Consider the following 22,265-nt stretch of genomic DNA (forward strand, 5'->3'; position numbering starts at 1 on the left):
GTGAGGTAATAGGATGTCAGTTAGGGTGTGTTGTGGAAAGACTGATGTCAGTCACATTACCTCTATGTGACAGGATATAGAAACTGTCAGTTACAGACTATTTTTACCACAATAATGCCTCAGAAGAAAAGGAATTCCTTGGCACGAATGTCAGCTGATGCGAAAAGAAAAGCTGCATTACGGGCCAATGAAAAATGTAAAGACCGAGAAACAAGGCTGACACACATGAGAACAGCAGCTGCTTTCTCAAGAGCCAATGAACTTTCTGAGGAGAGGGAAGCGAGGCTTGCAGATATGAAAAAAAAGCTGCTTCCTCAAGAGCCAATGAAGTTTCGGAGGAGAGGGATGCGAGGCTTGCAGATATGAAAACAAGAGCTGCTTCCTCAAGGGCCAATGAACTTTCTGAGGAGAGGGAAGCGAAACTTGCAGATAAGAGAAGAACAGCTGCTTCCTCAAGAGCCAATGAGTCATCTCAGCAGAGAGAAGGCCGACTTGCCACTAAAGGCCCCGTTACATGCAACAACATCGCTAACGAAATGTCGTTCTGGTCACGGAATTCGTGACGCACATCCAGCCTTGTTAGCGATGTCGTTGCGTGTGACACATACGAGCGACCGCTAACGATGTAAAATACTCACCAAATCGTTGATTGTTGACACGTCGTCCATTTCCCAAATATCGTTGCTGGTACTGGACGCAGGTTGTTCGTCGTTCCTGAGGCAGCAGACATCGCTACGTGTGACACCCCAGGAATGATGAACAACACCGCACCTGCGTCCTCCGGCAACGAGGTGGGCGTGACTTTCATGCGGCTGCTCTTCGCCCCTCCGCTTCTATTGGACACCTGCCCTGTGATGTCGCTGTGACGCCGTACGAACCGCCCCCTTAGAAAAGAGGCTGTTCGCTGCCCACAGCGACGTCGCTAAGAAGGTAAGTATATGTAACGGGTACTGGCGATTTTGTGCGCCACGGGCAGCGATTTGCCCGTGACACACAAACGACGGGGGCGGGTGCCTTCACGAGCGAAATCGCTAGCGATGTCGCTGAGTGTAAAACAGCCTTAAGAGCATTGCTATTTCTTCCACCAGGGCACAGGAAATGGTTGGAGATTTGAAACATGCTGCCTTTTGTTATTAGTCAAACACAAGCTATCAGGATCATCCTAAAGTTCAGATAGGAAAAATGGATGTGGTCTGCATGTACTGCAGTGCCCTGAAATGGAAAGATGAACCACAAGGTTTATGCTGTGCAAATGGCAAGATAAAACTTCCACCTCTCCTGTCACCACCAGATCCCCTAAAGTCTCTGATGACAGGTACCAGTACAATATCAAAGCATTTCTTGGACATTAGGAAGTACAACTCCTGCTTCCAAATGATATCATTTAGTGCAACAAAAAAATGTTTACAACAGGATTTCTGCCGACATTTAAAGTTCAAGGACAGGTTTACTACTCTCAATTGGGTCACTGCTTCCATTACAAGGAGAAGAACCTCAATTTCTTCAACTCTTCTTCATGGGAAATGCAGAAGCAGAGGCTCAGCGGAGATGCTCTTTAATTCCTAACACTCGCCTTGATATTGTCACTATTTTGCAGCAGTTCCTTCACTCCAACAATCCATATGTTCAACTTTTCAAGACGGCACTTGAATGCATGCCAAATGACGATTACAAGGTTGTCATTCGAGCTGACAAAACACCACAAGGTGAACATCAGCGACGTTTCAATGCTCCCACATTTGATGAGGTAGCCATCTTGATTGTAGGTAATGATTTTCAAAGCCGTGACATTGTGCTTCAAAAAAGGAACAATAGTTTGCAACGAGTAGCAGAAACTCACAGGTCCTATGATGCTCTGCAATATCCAATCATCTTTTGGCAGGGACAGGATGGCTATCACTTTGGAATATCTCAGACAGATCCTACAACAGGCAACCCTTCAGGAAAAAAAGTGTCTGCCATGGACATCTATGCATATAGGATCATGACAAGATTTGTAGAGGAAAATCACATCTTGAAATGCAGCCACCTCTTCCACCAATTTATTGTTGACATGTATGCAAAGATTGAGAGTGAATGTCTTTTATATATCCAACTAAATCAACAGAAGCTCAGGGCAGAGGAATATATTCACCTTAGAGATGCTGTTGCAAATGATGCTGATCCAAAAGAGTTAGGGAAAATGGTTATTCTTCCATCAACTGTCACTGGAAGCCCACGACACATGCATGAATACACACAGGATGCAATGACTCATGTGAGAAAGTATGGCCATCCAGATCTTTTCATCACATTTACTTGCAATCCTGCCTGGGAGGAAATTGGAGGGCACCTGTTGCGGGGCCAAAAAACAGTGAATCGCCATGACCTTACTGCTCGGGTTTTCAAACAGAAACTTTCAAAAATGATTAATCTCATCACAAAATCACATATTTATGGTGAGACGCAGTGCTGGATGTATTCAGTTGAATGGCAAAAAAGAGGCCTTCCTCACGCCCACATCTTGATCTGGCTGAAAAAAAAAATACATAATTGACAATATCATCATCAGTGCCGAATTGCCAGACCCTCAAATTGACCCATTGCTGTTTGACACCATCACAAAAAACATGATCCAAAAATTCTCCCTGTATGATTGATGGCAGGTGTTCAAAACATTACCCACGATCCCTGGTCCAAGAAACCCAAACAGGACAAGATGGATATCCAGTCTACCGAAGAAGAAAGCCAGGGGATGGTGGGTTCATAGCAAAGCTCAAAATGCATGTTGAATCATCACTCCAAGAGATAGAAATTGAAAAACAGGTGGGTAGTGCCTTACAACCCTTTGCTCTCAAAAATCTTCCAGGCCCACATAAATGTCGAATCTTGAAACTCTGTGAAATCAATCAAGTATATTTCCAAATATGTACACAAAGGAAGTGAAGCAATTTTTGAACTGCAGAACAATGGACCTATTATTGATGAAGTGGAGGCATTCCACATGGGCAGGTACATAAGCAGTAATGAAGCTGTTTGGAGAATACTAGGATTTTCCATTCATGAGCGCTACCCACCAGTTGTGCATCTGAGTGTGCACTTGGAAAATGGACAGAGAATTTAGTTCAACCCAGCAAACTTGGAGCAGCAGCTCCCAACACCACCTAAGACCACCCTCTTGGCATTTTTGAGCTGTGACAACAAGACCCTTTTGCAAAAACAATTCTCTACTGCGATTTACCAAAGTACTACACTTGGAATGCCTCCAGAAAAACACTGGAACGGAGGAAACGGGGGCTTGATATTGAAGGCTATCCAGGAGTGAAAGAAACTGATACTCTTGGTCGTGTCTACACTGTTCATCCGTCAAATTCAGAGTGCTTCTACCTGAAAATGTTACTTCATGTTGTCAAAGGCCCTACATCATTTTTTGACCTGAAGACCGTCGAAGCACATGTGTGTGAAACATTCAGGGACGCTTGCCAAAGAAAAGGACTTCTGGAACATGATGGACACTGGGACATGACCGTCAGTGAAGCAGCAGCCACACAAACCCCAAAGTGACTAAGACACCTCTTTGCTATTATTCTAACAACCTGTAGCATTTCAAATCCTCTTGAGATTTGGACAAAGTACAAAACTGATCTCAGTGAGGACATTCTCATGCAGATCAGAAGGGAAAATCCTCAGCAACTCATCAACTTCACTGAGGAAATGTTCAATGAAACTTTAATGCTCCTTGAAGATCAGTGCATAGTAATGTCAGGAAAAGCCTTACAGTTGCTTGGTTTGCCTGCTCCAATAAGAAATCCTGAAGGTATCCAAATGTGTAGGGAGATTTTCATAGAAACAAACTACAATATTGATGGACTGACAGCATTTGTGTCTCAGTACGAGCCAATATTGGTACCAGATCAAAGGGACGCCTATAACTACATTTTAAGTTTCAGTGAAACCAACAAAGGTGGGATTGTCTTCCTTGATGCTCCAGGAGGAACAGGAAAGACATTTGTAATCAACTTGCTCCTGACAAAATTTCAACAATAAAATTGCACTTGCAGTGGCATCTTCTGGAATTGCAGCTACGCTTTTAAAAGGTGGCAGGACAGCACATTCGACATTCAAACTACCACTTAACCTGTCTCATGGTGACAGCCCCGTGTGTAATATTGCCAAGGGATCAGGACTGGCCAAATTGCTTCAAAAATGCAGTGCCATCATTTGGGATGAATGCACCATGTCACACAAAAGGGCTCTGGAAGCAGTGGACAGACTGCTGCAAGACATGCATAGCAACAAATATATCATGGGAGGAGTAGTTGTTTTGGCAGGTGACTTCTGCCAAACATTACCTGTTATTCCAAGATCAACCCCTGCAGAACTCAATGCCTGTCTCAAAGCATCGTACCTTTGGAGAAATGTAAAGAAAATGTCACTGAACACAAACATGAGGCTCTACATGACAGGCAATGTTTCTGCTGGAATTTTCGAGCCAGCTGTTGACTATTGGAGATGGCAAAGCACCAGTAAACTCAACCACTGGACAGATCACCTTCCCAACCAACATTTGTTGCTTTGTGACTTCCATTGAGGAGTTGAAAGCAAAGGTTTTTCCAAACATTCAACTCCACTTCAAAAATTCTGGCTGGCTGTGTGAAAGAGCTATTCTAACTCCCCAAAAATGACAGCGTCAACAAGATCAATCTTCAAATTCTAAATCTCCTTCCAGGTGTGTGCACAACCCACAAGTCAGTGGATACAGTAATAGACCCTGCTCAAGCATTATTTAATCCAACTGAGTTCCTCAATTCCTTGGAGCCACAAGAACTTCCTCCTCACAACCTCTTTCTAAAACCTGGAGCACCTATTCTGCTATTGAGAAATTTGGATCCACCTAAGCTGTGTAATGGAACAAGACTCTTGATTAAGAACCTGTTTCCACATGTAATTGAGGCAACCATTTTGACAGGATGTGCCACAGGAGAAGATGTTTTCATTCCAACAATTCCTCTTATTCCATCTGATTTGCCTTTTGATTTTTAAATGCCTCCAGTTTCCTGTTCGACTGGCATTTGCTCTGTCCATCAAGGCTCAGGGACAGTCTTTGAAAGTAGTTGGAGTTGATTTACAATCTCCATGCTTTTCTCATGGTCACCTTTATGTGGCCTGTTCAAGAGTTGGAACAGCCAAAAATCTGTTCGTCTTTGCACCTGAAGGAAGAACTAAGAATGTCGTCTATCAAAAGGCTCTCGAATAAGGAGAAGATTACTTCACATTACTTGGCCAATTTAGTTACATCTGCGTGGAATATCTGTGGTGTTGAAATATATGCTGTGAAATGCTTCTATTAGCTTAGTTTTTGCCTTTTAATAATTACATTTGTGTCTATTTGTTTTGTGTTTTTTGTGTGCAGAATACATTTTTGTTAAAATAGAATGTATTAACAGCAGTTATTAACCCTGGCGAAGCCGGGTAGTACAGCTAGTATACTATAAAGTTGAGTGTATGTATATATGTATTATGTTTATGTATGTGTGTATGTTCGCTAAATGAATTTGCACCGTCGCATGTACAGTCACGAAATTTTGCACAGATGCTCCATTTGACTTAGGGAATATCATAGACTATATTTGAGGGGGAATTTTAACCCCGTGCTTTACGGTTATTTGCCAATAAACCTGCCTCCATTAAAGTCAATGCAGCTGGGAGCCACAATGCAGCCAGCACTCCAGCCAGGCAGGGAAAGAGACAGACAAAGGCAGACAGAGCCAAAGAGACGGGGAAAGAGACAGACACGGGGGAAGAGACAGACAGGCATGGGGAAAGAGACACACACGGGGAAAGAGACTGTCTGTCTATTTCCCTATCAGTGCTCTGTATATTGCTTTTTCCATGTATATACTATTGCACGGACTGTAGTCTTGTGCATGTTGTTTGTTCTAATTACTTATACATATTGCTGTGTATTTTCACAGATTTCTTTTACATCAACCATGGATTACAAAACCTGGGATTTATCCTGGCAATTCAAATGTAATAAGGATTTTGATGGTGGATCACCGGCAGGTACTAGTAGTGAGCACATGGGGCTCATTGACTTACAGGGGGTTGGGTTTCTTTGGGTCCTCACTTAAGTTAGGTAAATATAATCTTTACATTCCTGAGAGATTTTTTGACATGTCTGCATCTATCCTCTATGTGTGTCTCTATAATGGTGTCTGATTTTGTCTATACTTTAAGTAAGACGGTGCTTATACCATCAGATCCATTGGAATCTGCGAGGTACATTTTAGAGACCTGCAGCATGTTATTTCTCTTCAGTTTTTGACATTTTTTTTTACATAATCCTTTGCGGACTTGTGGAGTGAGGTTGTCATCTGCTGGCACTCCATTTTTCCTTATTGCAATTTTGTTATTTTATACGTTTGGATTCTAAAAAAACTGTTAATAAAATTACAATTGTTATTGACTTCTCGTTGTACAGAATTTTTTCTTCTTTTTTGTAGACAAACACAGGGAAAGACACAGACACGAAAAGAGAGACAGACAGACACAGGGAAAGATAGACACAGGGAAAGACACAGACACGGAAAGAGAGACAGACAGACACAGGGAAAGATAGACACAGGGAAAGACACAGACACGGAAAGAGAGACAGACAGACACAGGGAAAGATAGACACAGGGAAAGAGACACACAGGGAAAGAGACACACAGGGAAAGACACAGACACGGAAAGAGAGACAGACAGACACAGGGAAAGAGACACACAGGGAAAGACACAGACACGAAAAGAGAGACAGACAGACACAGGGAAAGATAGACACAGGGAAAGACACAGACACGGAAAGAGAGACACAGACACAGGGAAAGAGACACACAGGGAAAGAGACACACAGGGAAAGAGACAGACACAGGGAAAGACACAGGGAAAGACACAGACACAGGGAAAAAGACAGAGACACAAGGAAAGAGACAGACAGGCAGGGAAAGACACAGACACAGGGAAAGACACAGACACAGGGAAAGACACAGACACAGGGAAAAAGACAGAGACACAAGGAAAGAGACAGACAGGCAGGGAAAGAGGGACAGAGACAGTCAGAAAGGGAAATATGGAGACTGGGAGAGAGACAGTTACTATCCGGGCAACGCTGGGCGCTACAGCTAGTTTATATATATATATATATATATATATATATATATATATATATATATATATATAGCTATCTGCAGCTCTGTGGCCATAGAAGAAGCGGGTGGGGGCCCGGGCACAATGTCTTGCACAGAGGCCCCGAGATGTCAGTGTCCGCCCCCGCTATTAGTACTATGTATAATGGAAAGAAAATTAATGGAAAAGTAAAAATAAATTGAACGAGAAATCATCAGGAAAAATACCCTGATCCGGAGAGGAGCGTGGAGAATACAGACAGCTCTGCCCCGGGGAACGGGAGACTAGCCAGAATCACCGGGAGCCACGGGGACCCGGCCGGTCATGTGACCATGACATCATCACAGGTCCTGCAGGCACCATTTAATGCCCACACTGCCGAGCTCCGCCCTCTAATCACATGATATTGACATCACAAAAGGTCCTTCATCTCCTGAGCTCACCACAGTCATGTGACTAATCCACATGACATCATCACAGGTCCTGCATGAAGTAACAGCTGGGCGGCTGCTCAGGTAATTGTCACTGCAGCTGTGTGAGTAATGTGCATATGTGTGTGTATATGGTGTGCGTGCAAATAGTGTGTGTATATATAGTGTGTGTGTGGTGTGTATATATAGTGTGTATATATGGGTGTGAATAGTGTGTGTGTGTAGTGTGTGCATATGAATGTGAATAGTGTGTGTATACACTATATATATATATATATACACACATACATAGTGTGTGCATATGCATGTGAATAGTGTGTGTTTATAGTGTGTGTGCATATGCATGCGAATAGTGTGTGTGTATATGGTGTGCGTGCAAATAGTGTGTGTATATATAGTGTGTGTGTGGTGTGTATATATAGTGTGTATATATGGGTGTGAATAGTGTGTGTGTGTGTAGTGTGTGCATATGAATGTGAATAGTGTGTGTATACACTGTATATATATATATATATATATATATATATATACACATACATAGTGTGTGCATATGCATGTGAATAGTGTGTGTTTATATACTGTATATATATATATATATATATATATATATATATATATATATATATATATATATAGTGTGTGTGCATATGCATGCGAATAGTGTGTGTGTATGTGTGTGTATATACTGTGTGCATTGGGGAAAAAAAAGAGTTAAAAAAAGCACAAATTCAAGTGGAAACCAATGAAAATGCTTGAAATAATTTAAAAATACTTAATATGGGAAAGAACAAATAATATAGTAAAATGTGTGTATATATATATATATATATATATATATATATATAATATGTGTGTGTTTATGTATGGGGGAAGGTATATGAAGCATTGACAGCGTGTGTTAAGGTTGCAGGCAGATAAGTGTGAGCTTAGTGTGTTGAGCTATAGTGTTACTAGTGCTCTATGGGAATAAAAAGCAGATAATTGTGGAATGGGATGGTGAGAAGAAACATTTATTTGTGACAAAAAATGATAAAAGTGTTAAAAAAAACTGTGTGATCAAATTAGTTGTATAAAAATTATATATATTGTGTGTGTTTACGTTGAAGAAATTGGATTAGTCAGGCAAAAGCAATAAACAGAGAGAGCGGCTGTAGGTCACCGGAGTACACGTCGTGCTGCGCGTGTCGCTAAAGTTATTCTGAGAACAACATGAAGTCGGCATCACTGTGCTGTGGATTACAACACAGTATGCTGCGCAATTACAATCACATCATACAAAGGAAAGCCTGGAGCAAAAGGAGACCAGAGGAATCCAAGCACCACAAGATCAGCTTGTGAACAAAAATAGCCAGGAACAAGAGGAGACCGGAGGAATCCAAGCACCCCAGGATCAGATTGTGAACAAAAATAGCCAGGAACAAGAGGAGACCGGAGGAATCCAAGCACCCCAAGATCAGCTTGTGAACAAAAATAGCCAGGAGCTTAGATTCCTCCGGTCTCTTCTTGTTCCTGGCGATTTTTGTTCACAAGCTGATCCTGGTGGTGCTTGGATTCCTCCGGTCTCCTCTTGTTCCTGGCTATTTTTGTTCACAAGCTGATCCTGGTGGAGCTTAGATTCCTCCGGTCTCTTCTTGTTCCTGGCGATTTTTGTTCACAAGCTGATCCTGGTGGTGCTTGGATTCCTCCGGTCTCCTCTTGTTCCTGGCTATTTTTGTTCACAAGCTGATCCTGGTGGTGCTTGGATTCTTCTGGTCTCCTCTTGCTCTTGGCTATTTTTGTTCACAAGCCGATCCTGTGGTGCTTGGATTCCTCCGGTCTCCTCTTGTTCCTGGCTATTTTTGTTCACAGGCTGACCCTGTGGTGCTTGGATTCCTCCGGTCTCCTCTTGTTCCTGGCTATTTTTGTTCACAAGCTGATCCTGGTGGTGCTTGGATTCCTCCGTTCTCCTCTTGTTCCTGGCTATTTTTGTCCACAGGCTGATCCTGATGGTGCTTGGATTCTTCTGGTCTCCACTTGTTCCTGGCTATTTTTGTCCACAGGCTGATCCTGGTGGTGCTTGGATTCCTCCGGTCTCCTCTTGTTCCTGGCTATTTTTGTTCACAAGCTGATCCTGGTGGTGCTTGGATTCCTCCCGTCTCCTCTTGTTCCTGGCTATTTTTGTTCACAAGCTGATCCTGTGGTGCTTGGCTTCCTCTGGTCTCCTCTTGCTCCTGGATGTTTTTGTTCACAAGCTGATCCTGGTGGTGCTTGGATTCCTCTGGTCTCCTCTTGCTCCTGGATGTTTTTGTTCACAAGCTGATCCTGTGGTGCTTGGATTCCTCCGGTCTCCTCTTGTTCCTGGCTATTTTTGTTCACAAGCTGACCCTGTGGTGCTTGGATTCTTCTGGTCTCCTCTTGCTCTTGGCTATTTTTGTTCACAAGCCGATCCTGTGGTGCTTGTATTCCTCCAGTCTCCTCTTGTTCCTGGCTATTTTTGTTCACAAGCCGATCCTGGTGGTCCTTGGATTCCTCCAGTATCCTCTTGTTCCTGGCTATTTTTGTTCACAAGCTGATCCTGGTGGTGCTTGGATTCCTCCGGTCTCCTCTTGTTCCTGGCTATTTTTGTTCACAGGCTGATCCTGTGGTGCTTGGATTCTTCTGGTCTCCTCTTTTTCCTGGCTATTTTTGTCCACAGGCTGATCCTGGGGTGCTTGGATTCCTCCAGTCTCCTCTTGTTCCTGGCTATTTTTGTTCACAGGCTGACCCTGTGGTGCTTGGATTCTTCTGGTCTCCTCTTTTTCCTGGCTATTTTTGTCCACAGGCTGATCCTGGTGGTGCTTGGATTCCTCCGGTCTCCTCTTGTTCCTGGCTATTTTTGTCCACAGGCTGATCCTGGTGGTGCTTGGATTCCTCCGGTCTCCTCTTGTTCCTGGCTATTTTTGTCCACAGGCTGATCCTGGTGGTGCTTGGATTCCTCCGGTCTCTTCTTGTTCCTGGCTATTTTTGTTCACAGACTAATCCTGGTGGTGCATGGATTCCTCCGGTCTCCTCTTGTTCCTGGCTATTTTTGTTCACAAGCTGACCCTGTGGTGCTTGGATTCTTCTGGTCTCCTCTTTTTCCTGGCTATTTTTGTCCACAAGCTGATCCTGGGGTGCTTGGATTCCTCCGGTCTCCTCTTGTTCCTGGCTATTTTTGTTCACAGGCTGATCCTGTGGTGCTTGGATTCTTCTGGTCTCCTCTTGTTCCTGGCTATTTTTGTCCACAGGCTGATCCTGGTGGTGCTTGGATTCTTCTGGTCTCCTCTTGTTCCTGGCTATTTTTGTCCACAGGCTGATCCTGGTGGTGCTTGGATTCTTCTGGTCTCCTCTTGTTCCTGGCTATTTTTGTTCCCAAGCTGATCCTGGTGGTGCTTGGATTCCTCCCGTCTCCTCTTGTTCCTGGCTATTTTCGTTCACAAGCTGATCCTGTGGTGCTTGGCTTCCTCTGGTCTCCTCTTGCTCCTGGATGTTTTTGTTCACAAGCTGATCCTGGTGGTGCTTGGATTCCTCTGGTCTCCTCTTGCTCCTGGATGTTTTTGTTCACAAGCTGATCCTGTGGTGCTTGGATTCCTCCGGTCTCCTCTTGTTCCTGGCTATTTTTGTTCACAAGCTGATCCTGGTGGTGCTTGGATTCCTCTGGTCTCCTCTTGCTCTTGGCTATTTTTGTTCACAAGCCGATCCTGTGGTGCTTGGATTCCTCCGGTCTCCTCTTGTTCCTGGCTATTTTTGTTCACAAGCCGATCCTGTGGTGCTTGGATTCCTCCGGTCTCCTCTTGTTCCTGGCTATTTTTGTTCACAAGCTGATCCTGGTGGTGCTTGGATTCCTCCGTTCTCCTCTTGTTCCTGGCTATTTTTGTTCACAGGCTGACCCTGTGGTGCTTGGATTCTTCTGGTCTCCTCTTGTTCCTGGCTATTTTTGTCCACAGGCTGATCCTGATGGTGCTTGGATTCCACCGGTCTCCTCTTGCTCTTGGCTATTTTTGTTCACAAGCCGATCCTGTGGTGCTTGGATTCCTCCGGTCTCCTCTTGTTCCTGGCTATTTTTGTTCACAAGCTGATCCTGGTGGTGTTTTGATTTTTCCGGTCTCCTCTTGTTTCTGGCTATTTTTGTTCACAGGCTGATCCTGTGGTGCTTGGATTCTTCTGGTCTCCTCTTTTTCCTGGCTATTTTTGTCCACAGGCTGATCCTGGGGTGCTTGGATTCCTCCGGTCTCCTCTTGTTCCTGGCTATTTTTGTTCACAGGCTGACCCTGTGGTGCTTGGATTCTTCTGGTCTCCTCTTTTTCCTGGCTATTTTTGTCCACAGGCTGATCGGAGGAATCCAAGCACCCCAGGATCAGCCTGTGGACAAAAATAGCCAGGAAAAAGAGGAGACCAGAAGAATCCAAGCACCACAGGATCAGCCTGTGAACAAAAATAGCCAGAAACAAGAGGAGACCGGAAAAATCAAAACACCACCAGGATCAGCTTGTGAACAAAAATAGCCAGGAACAAGAGGAGACCGGAGGAATCCAAGCACCACAGGATCGGCTTGTGAACAAAAATAGCCAAGAGCAAGAGGAGACCGGTGGAATCCAAGCACCATCAGGATCAGCCTGTGGACAAAAATAGCCAGGAACAAGAGGAGACCAGAAGAATCCAAGCACCACAGGTTCAGCTTGTGACCAAAAATAGCCAGGAACAATAGGAGACCAGAAGAATCCAAGCACCACAGGATCAGCTTGTGACCAAAAATAGCCAGGAAAAAGAGGAGACCAGAAGAATCCAAGCACCACAGGATCAGCTTGTGACCAAAAATAGCCAGGAACAAAAGGAGACCAGAAGAATCCAAGCACCACAGGTTCAGCTTGTGACCAAAAATAGCCAGGAACAATAGGAGACCAGAAGAATCCAAGCACCACAGGATCAGCCTGTGAACAAAAATAGCCAGGAACAAGAGGAGACCGGAGGAATCCAAGCACCACCAGGATCAGCCTGTGGACAAAAATAGCCAGGAACAAGAGGAGACCAGAAGAATCCAAGCACCACAGGATCAGCTTGTGACCAAAAATAGCCAGGAACAAAAGGAGACCAGAAGAATCCAAGCACCACAGGATCAGCCTGTGAACAAAAATAGCCAGGAACAAGAGGAGACCGGAGGAATCCAAGCACCCCAGGATCAGCCTGTGGACAAAAATAGCCAGGAACAAGAGGAGACCAGAAGAATCCAAGCACCACAGGGTCAGCTTGTGAACAAAAATAGCCAGGAACAAGAGGAGACCGGAGGAATCCAAGCACCACCAGGATCAGCCTGTGAACAAAAATAGCCAGGAACAAGAGGAGACCAGAGGAATCCAAGCACCACCAGGATCAGCCTGTGGACAAAAATAGCCAGGAACAAGAGGAGACCGGAGGAATCCAAGCACCACCAGGATCAGCCTGTGGACAAAAATAGCCAGGAAAAAGAGGAGACCAAAAGAATCCAAGCACCACAGGGTCAGCCTGTGAACAAAAATAGCCAGGAACAAGAGGAGACCGGAGGAATCCAAGCACCCCAGGGTCTCCTCTTGTTCCTGGCTATTTTTGTTCACAGGCTGACCCTGTGGTGCTTGGATTCTTTTGGTCTCCTCTTTTTCCTGGCTATTTTTGTCCACAGGCTGATCCTGGTGGTGCTTGGATTCCTCGGGTCACCTCTTGTTCCTGGCTATTTTTGTCCACAGGCTGATCCTGGTGGTGCTTGGATTCCTCTGGTCTCCTCTTGTTCCTGGCTATTTTTGTTCACAGGCTGATCCTGGTGGTGCTTGGATTCCTCCGGTCTCCTCTTGTTCCTGGCTATTTTTGTTCACAAGCTGACCCTGTGGTGCTTGGATTCTTCTGGTCTCCTCTTGTTCCTGGCTATTTTTGTCCACAGGCTGATCCTGGGGTGCTTGGATTCCTCCGGTCTCCTCTTGTTCCTGGCTATTTTTGTTCACAGGCTGATCCTGTGGTGCTTGGATTCTTCTGGTCTCCTTTTGTTCCTGGCTATTTTTGGTCACAAGCTGATCCTGTGGTGCTTGGATTCTTCTGGTCTCCTCTTGTTCCTGGCTATTTTTGTCCACAGGCTGATCCTGGTGGTGCTTGGATTCCTCCGGTCTCCTCTTGTTCCTGGCTATTTTTGTTCACAGGCTGATCCTGTGGTGCTTGGATTCTTCTGGTCTCCTATTGTTCCTGGCTATTTTTGGTCACAAGCTGAACCTGTGGTGCTTGGATTCTTCTGGTCTCCTTTTGTTCCTGGCTATTTTTGGTCACAAGCTGATCCTGTGGTGCTTGGATTCTTCTGGTCTCCTCTTTTTCCTGGCTATTTTTGGTCACAAGCTGATCCTGTGGTGCTTGGATTCTTCTGGTCTCCTATTGTTCCTGGCTATTTTTGGTCACAAGCTGAACCTGTGGTGCTTGGATTCTTCTGGTCTCCTCTTGTTCCTGGCTATTTTTGTCCACAGGCTGATCCTGATGGTGCTTGGATTCCACCGGTCTCCTCTTGCTCTTGGCTATTTTTGTTCACAAGCCGATCCTGTGGTGCTTGGATTCCTCCGGTCTCCTCTTGTTCCTGGCTATTTTTGTTCACAAGCTGATCCTGGTGGTGTTTTGATTTTTCCGGTCTCCTCTTGTTTCTGGCTATTTTTGTTCACAGGCTGATCCTGTGGTGCTTGGATTCTTCTGGTCTCCTCTTTTTCCTGGCTATTTTTGTCCACAGGCTGATCCTGGGGTGCTTGGATTCCTCCGGTCTCCTCTTGTTCCTGGCTATTTTTGTTCACAGGCTGACCCTGTGGTGCTTGGATTCTTCTGGTCTCCTCTTTTTCCTGGCTATTTTTGTCCACAGGCTGATCCTGGGGTGCTTGGATTCCTCCGGTCTCCTCTTGTTCCTGGCTATTTTTGTTCACAGGCTGACCCTGTGGTGCTTGGATTCTTTTGGTCTCCTCTTTTTCCTGGCTATTTTTGTCCACAGGCTGATCCTGGTGGTGCTTGGATTCCTCCGGTCTCCTCTTGTTCCTGGCTATTTTTGTCCACAGGCTGATCCTGGTGGTGCTTGGATTCCTCTGGTCTCCTCTTGTTCCTGGCTATTTTTGTTCACAGGCTGATCCTGGTGGTGCTTGGATTCCTCCGGTCTCCTCTTGTTCCTGGCTATTTTTGTTCACAAGCTGACCCTGTGGTGCTTGGATTCTTCTGGTCTCCTCTTGTTCCTGGCTATTTTTGTCCACAGGCTGATCCTGGTGGTGCTTGGATTCCTCCGGTCTCCTCTTGTTCCTGGCTATTTTTGTTCACAGGCTGATCCTGTGGTGCTTGGATTCTTCTGGTCTCCTATTGTTCCTGGCTATTTTTGGTCACAAGCTGAACCTGTGGTGCTTGTATTCTTCTGGTCTCCTTTTGTTCCTGGCTATTTTTGGTCACAAGCTGATCCTGTGGTGCTTGGATTCTTCTGGTCTCCTCTTTTTCCTGGCTATTTTTGTTCACAAGCTGACCCTGTGGTGCTTGGATTCTTCTGGTCTCCTCTTGTTCCTGGCTATTTTTGTCCACAGGCTGATCCTGGTGGTGCTTGGATTCCTCCGGTCTCCTCTTGTTCCTGGCTATTTTTGTTCACAGGCTGATCCTGTGGTGCTTGGATTCTTCTGGTCTCCTATTGTTCCTGGCTATTTTTGGTCACAAGCTGAACCTGTGGTGCTTGTATTCTTCTGGTCTCCTTTTGTTCCTGGCTATTTTTGGTCACAAGCTGATCCTGTGGTGCTTGGATTCTTCTGGTCTCCTCTTTTTCCTGGCTATTTTTGGTCACAAGCTGATCCTGTGGTGCTTGGATTCCTCCGGTCTCCTCTTGTTCCTGGCTATTTTTGTTCACAGGCTGACCCTGTGGTGCTTGGATTCTTTTGGTCTCCTCTTTTTCCTGGCTATTTTTGTCCACAGGCTGATCCTGGTGGTGCTTGGATTCCTCCGGTCTCCTCTTGTTCCTGGCTATTTTTGTCCACAGGCTGATCCTGGTGGTGCTTGGATTCCTCTGGTCTCCTCTTGTTCCTGGCTATTTTTGTTCACAGGCTGATCCTGGTGGTGCTTGGATTCCTCCGGTCTCCTCTTGTTCCTGGCTATTTTTGTTCACAAGCTGACCCTGTGGTGCTTGGATTCTTCTGGTCTCCTCTTTTTCCTGGCTATTTTTGTCCACAGGCTGATCCTGGGGTGCTTGGATTCCTCCGGTCTCCTCTTGTTCCTGGCTATTTTTGTTCACAGGCTGACCCTGTGGTGCTTGGATTCTTTTGGTCTCCTCTTTTTCCTGGCTATTTTTGTCCACAGGCTGATCCTGGTGGTGCTTGGATTCCTCCGGTCTCCTCTTGTTCCTGGCTATTTTTGTCCACAGGCTGATCCTGGTGGTGCTTGGATTCCTCTGGTCTCCTCTTGTTCCTGGCTATTTTTGTTCACACGCTGATCCTGGTGGTGCTTGGATTCCTCCGGTCTCCTCTTGTTCCTGGCTATTTTTGTTCACAAGCTGACCCTGTGGTGCTTGGATTCTTCTGGTCTCCTCTTGTTCCTGGCTATTTTTGTCCACAGGCTGATCCTGGTGGTGGTTGGATTCCTCCGGTCTTCTCTTGTTCCTGGCTATTTTTGTTCACAGGCTGATCCTGTGGTGCTTGGATTCTTCTGGTCTCCTATTGTTCCTGGCTATTTTTGGTCACAAGCTGAACCTGTGGTGCTTGGATTCTTCTGGTCTCCTTTTGTTCCTGGCTATTTTTGGTCACAAGCTGATCCTGTGGTGCTTGGATTCTTCTGGTCTCCTCTTTTTCCTGGCTATTTTTGGTCACAAGCTGATCCTGTGGTGCTTGGATTCTTCTGGTCTCCTATTGTTCCTGGCTATTTTTGGTCACAAGCTGAACCTGTGGTGCTTGGATTCTTCTGGTCTCCTTTTGTTCCTGGCTATTTTTGGTCACAAGCTGATCCTGTGGTGCTTGGATTCTTCTGGTCTCCTCTTTTTCCTGGCTATTTTTGGTCACAAGCTGATCCTGTGGTGCTTGGATTCCTCCGGTCTCCTCTTGTTCCTGGCTATTTTTGTTCACAGGCTGATCCTGGTGGTGCTTGGATTCCTCCGGTCTCCTCTTTTTCCTGGCTATTTTTGTCCACAGGCTGATCCTGTGGTGCTTGGATTCCTCCGGTCTCCTCTTTGTCCTGGCTATTTTTGTTCACAGGCTGATCCTGTGGTGCTTGGATTCTTCTGGTCTCCTATTGTTCCTGGCTATTTTTGGTCACAAGCTGAACCTGTGGTGCTTGGATTCTTCTGGTCTCCTTTTGTTCCTGGCTATTTTTGGTCACAAGCTGATCCTGTGGTGCTTGGATTCTTCTGGTCTCCTCTTTTTCCTGGCTATTTTTGGTCACAAGCTGATCCTGTGGTGCTTGGATTCTTCTGGTCTCCTATTGTTCCTGGCTATTTTTGGTCACAAGCTGAACCTGTGGTGCTTGGATTCTTCTGGTCTCTTTTTGGTCACAAGCTGATCCTGTGGTGCTTGGATTCTTCTGGTCTCCTCTTTTTCCTGGCTATTTTTGGTCACAAGCTGATCCTGTGGTGCTTGGATTCCTCCGGTCTCCTCTTGTTCCTGGCTATTTTTGTTCACAGGCTGATCCTGGTGGTGCTTGGATTCTTCTGGTCTCCTCTTGTTCCTGGCTATTTTTGGTCACAGGCTGATCTTGTGGTGCTTGGATTCCTCTGGTCTCCTCTTGTTCCTGGCTATTTTTGTCCACAGGCTGATCTTGTGGTGCTTGGATTCCTCCGGTCTCCCCTTGCTCCAGGATTTCCCTTGTATGATCTGATTGTAATTGCGCAGCACACTGCTTCAAGTTGTCAATGCTTCATATACCTTCCCCATATATATGGGGGAAGGTATATGAAGCATTGACAGTGTTTGCAGGCAGATAAGTGTGAGCTAAGTGTGTTGAGCCATAGGGTCACTAGTGCTCTATGGGAATAAAAAGCAGATAACTCTGGAATGAGATGGTGAGAAGAAACATTTATTTGTGATAATAAAAAATGATAAAAGTGTTAAAAAAAACCAAACCTGTGTGATAAAATTAGTTGTATAAAATGTTATATATGGGTTTATATATATATATATATATATATATATATATATATATATATATATATATACAGTTAGGTCCAGAAATATTTGGACAGTGACACAATTTTGGCGAGTTGGGCTCTGCATGCCACCACATTGGATTTGAAATGAAACCTCTACAACAGAATTCAAGTGCAGATTGTAACGTTTAATTTGAAGGTTTGAACAAAAATATCTGATAGAAATTGTAGGAATTGTCACATTTCTTTACAAACACTCCACATTTTAGGAGGTCAAAATTAATTGGACAAATAAACCAAACCCAAACAAAATATTTTTATTTTCAATATTTTGTTGCGAATCCTTTGGAGGCAATCACTGCCTTAAGTCTGGAACCCATGGACATCACCAAACGCTGGGTTTCCCCCTTCTTAATGCTTTGCCAGGCCTTTACAGCCGCAGCCTTCAGGTCTTGCTTGTTTGTGGGTCTTTCCGTCTTAAGTCTGGATTTGAGCAAGTGAAATGCATGCTCAATTGGGTTAAGATCTGGTGATTGACTTGGCCATTGCAGAATGTTCCACTTTTTTGCACTCATGAACTCCTGGGTAGCTTTGGCTGTATGCTTGGGGTCATTGTCCATCTATACTATGAAGCGCCGTCCGATCAACTTTGCGGCATTTGGCTGAATCTGGGCTGAAAGTATATCCCGGTACACTTCAGAATTCATCCGGCTACTCTTGTCTGCTGTTATGTCATCAATAAACACAAGTGACCCAGTGCCATTGAAAGCCATGCATGCCCATGCCATCACGTTGCCTCCACCATGTTTTACAGAGGATGTGGTGTGCCTTGGATCATGTGCCGTTCCCTTTCTTCTCCAAACTTTTTTCTTCCCATCATTCTGGTACAGGTTGATCTTTGTCTCATCTGTCCATAGAATACTTTTCCAGAACTGAGCTGGCTTCATGAGGTGTTTTTCAGCAAATTTAACTCTGGCCTGTCTATTTTTGGAATTGATGAATGGTTTGCATCTAGATGTGAACCCTTTGTATTTACTTTCATGGAGTCTTCTCTTTACTGTTGACTTAGAGACAGATACACCTACTTCACTGAGAGTGTTCTGGACTTCAGTTGATGTTGTGAACGGGTTCTTCTTCACCAAAGAAAGTATGCGGCGATCATCCACCACTGTTGTCATCCGTGGACGCCTAGGTCTTTTTTAGTTCCCAAGCTCACCAGTCAATTCCTTTTTTCTCAGAATGTACCCGACTGTTGATTTTGCTACTCCAAGCATGTCTGCTATCTCTCTGATGGATTTTTTCTTTTTTTTCAGCCTCAGGATGTTCTGCTTCACCTCAATTGAGAGTTCCTTAGACCGCATGTTGTCTGGTCACAGCAACAGCTTCCAAATGCAAAACCACACACCTGTAATCAACCCCAGACCTTTTAACTACTTCATTGATTACAGGTTAATGAGGGAGACGCCTTCAGAGTTAATTGCAGCCCTTAGAGTCCCTTGTCCAATTACTTTTGGTCCCTTTAAAAAGAGGAGGCTATGCATTACAGAGCTATGATTCCTAAACCCTTTCTCCGATTTGGATGTGAAAACTCTCATATTGCAGCTGGGAGTGTGCACTTTCAGCCCATATTATATATATAATTGTATTTCTGAACATGTTTTTGTAAACAGCTAAAATAACAAAACTTGTGTCACTGTCCAAATATTTCTGGCCCTGACTGTATATATAACATATTATACAACTAATTTTATCACACAGATTTTTTTAACACTTTTATCATTTTTTGTCACAAATAAATGTTTCTTCTCACCATCCCATTCCACAGTTATCTGCTTTTTATTCCCATAGAGCACTAGTAACACTATAGCTCAACACACTAAGCTCACACTTAGCTGCCTGCAAACACTGTCAATGCTTCATATACCTTCCCCTATATATATGGGGAAGGTATATGAAGCATTGACATTGACAGCATGAAGCAGTGTGCTGCGCAATTACAATCAGATCATACAAAGGAAAGCCTGGAGCAAGAGGAGATCGGAGGAATCCAAGCACCACAATTAATTTTTTTTTTTTACACATTTTTGATTTTATGTATTTAAAATAATTTAAAAAATGAATGAAAGTGGGTGGTGCGTCTTATAGTCTGAATATATGGTGGTGGTGTAGGAATTGCTGTTTGGGTTGTGTGCGCGCGCGCACACACACACACACACACACACACACACACACACACACACACACACTACAGATTGCATCCACACACTCACCACATCCATTAATATCGCTTGCTTCTCCGCGCATGTAAGGACCTGCGACGCTGTGCACTGCGTTGAGCTTCCAGGACCTGCAGGATGATCACATGGCCGGAAGCACGTGGTATCACTGGATGTGGTGAGTATGCGCGTGATTGTACCGGTATGTGCAATTTCGTGACTGTGTGTGAGTGTAGGATGTCCGATGTGTGAGTGTGTCTTCTGATGTGTGAGTCGGCCAGACACAGGTGAGGACGGCGTGCAGCGCCCGCTGGAGATCACTGGGAGGAATGATGTGGAATCTGATTGTGTGTATTTCTGAGTGTGTGTACAGTGCCTACAAGTAGTATTCAACCCCCTGCAGATTTAGCAGCTTTGATAAGATGCAAATAAGTTAGAGCCTGCAAACTTCAAACAAGAGCAGGATTTATTAACAGATGCATAAATCTTACAAACCAACAAGATATGTTGCTCAGTTAAATTTTAATAAATTTTCAACATAAAAGTGTGGGTCAATTATTATTCAACCCCTAGGTTTAATATTTTGTGGAATAACCCTTGTTTGCAATTGCAGCTAATAATCGTCTTTTATAAGACCTGATCAGGCCGGCACAGGTCTCTGGAGTTATCTTGGCCCACTCCTCCATGCAGATCTTCTCCAAGTTATCTAGGTTCTTTGGGTGTCTCATGTGGACTTTAATCTTGAGCTCCTTCCACAAGTTTTCAATTGGGTTAAGGTCAGGAGACTGACTAGGCCACTGCAACACCTTGATTTTTTCCCTCTTGAACCAGGCCTTGGTTTTCTTGGCTGTGTGCTTTGGGTCGTTGTCTTGTTGGAAGATTAAATGACGACCCATCTTAAGATCCTTGATGGAGGAGCGGAGGTTCTTGGCCAAAATCTCCAGGTAGGCCGTGCTATCCATCTTCCCATGGATTCGGACCAGATGGCCAGGCCCCTTGGCTGAGAAACAGCCTCACAGCATGATGCTGCCACCACCATGCTTGACTGTAGGGATGGTATTTTTGGGGTCGTATGCAGTGTCATCCAGTCTCCAAACGTCACGTGTGTGGTTGGCACCAAAGATCTCGATCTTGGTCTCATCAGACCAGAGAACCTTGAACCAGTCTGTCTCAGAGTCCTCCAAGTGATCATGAGCAAACTGTAGACGAGCCTTGACATGACGCTTAGAAAGTAAAGGTACCTTATGGGCTCGTCTGGAACGGAGACCATTGCGGTGGAGTACGTTACTTATGGTATTGACTGAAACCAATGTCCCCACTGCCATGAGATCTTCCCGGAGCTCCTTCCTTGTTGTCCCTGGGTTAGCCTTGACTCTTCGGACAAGCCTGGCCTTGGCACGGGTGGAAACTTTCAAAGGCTGTCCAGGCCGTGGAAGGCTAACAGTAGTTCCATAAGCCTTCCACTTCTGGATGATGCTCCCAACAGTGGAGACCGGTAGGCCCAACTCCTTGGAAAGCGTTTTGTACCCCTTGCCAGCCTTGTGACCCTCCACGATCTTGTCTCTGATGGCCTTGGAATGCTCCTTTGTCTTTCCCATGTTGACCAAGTATGAGTGCAGTTCACAAGTTTGGGGAGGGTCTTAATTTGTCAGAAAAGGCTGGAAAAAGAGATAATTAATCCAAACATGTGAAGCTCATTGTTCTTTGTGCCTGAAATACTTCTTAATACTTTAGGGGAACCAAACAGAATTCTGGTGGTTTCAGGGGTTGAATAATAAATGACCCTCTGAATAAACTTCTCACAATTTAAAAAAAAAAAAAAAAAAAAAAGAAATAACATTCTTTTTTGCTGCAGTGCATTTCACACTTCCAGGCTGATCTACAGTCCAAATGTCACAATGCCAAGTTATTCCGAATGTGTAAACCTGCTAAATCTGCAGGGGGTTGAATACTACTTGTAGGCACTGTATATAGTATATAGGTGTATATGACTATCTGATGTGTGAGTGTGTGTTCTGATGTATATGCGTCGGCCAGACGCAGGGGAGGATGACGTGCAGCACTCCTCCATGGAGCGCATGCCAGAGATCACAGAGAGATCTGGGAGCCACACAGACTCCCGGGGCTGGTAAGTATGACGATCCTGGGAAGGAGGGGTCTGCTTTGTGCTTCAAATTTTTTTTTCCTATTTTACATTTCTAAAACCTGGGTGCATCTTATGGTCCGGTGCGTCTTAGGCTATGTGTGCACGTTGCGTCGTGTCCCTACAGAAATGTCTGCGGGGATTTGACAGCACATGTGCGCTTCAAATCGCTGCAGAAACACTGCGTAATGGATGCTGTGTTTCTGCAGAAAAAAAGCCGATTTTATGCGCTCTGGATG

General features: G+C 44.8%; 1 protein-coding gene across 3 annotated transcripts in view; it reads left to right on the top strand.

Annotated features, from left to right (window-relative positions):
• Positions 1–7,590: 7,590 nt before the first annotated feature.
• Positions 7,591–22,265, top strand: part of LOC142303692 (uncharacterized) — a 172,288-nt gene continuing 157,613 nt past the window's right edge. For all 3 annotated transcript variants that reach the window (XM_075345298.1, XM_075345327.1, XM_075345319.1), the window contains exon 1: positions 7,591–7,664. The gene's annotated coding sequence lies outside the window, so the exon portion shown is untranslated. The remainder of the gene's footprint in view (positions 7,665–22,265) is intronic.

The sequence above is a fragment of the Anomaloglossus baeobatrachus genome, chromosome 1 (genome assembly GCF_048569485.1).
Source record: "Anomaloglossus baeobatrachus isolate aAnoBae1 chromosome 1, aAnoBae1.hap1, whole genome shotgun sequence".
Lineage (NCBI taxonomy): Eukaryota > Metazoa > Chordata > Amphibia > Anura > Aromobatidae > Anomaloglossus > Anomaloglossus baeobatrachus.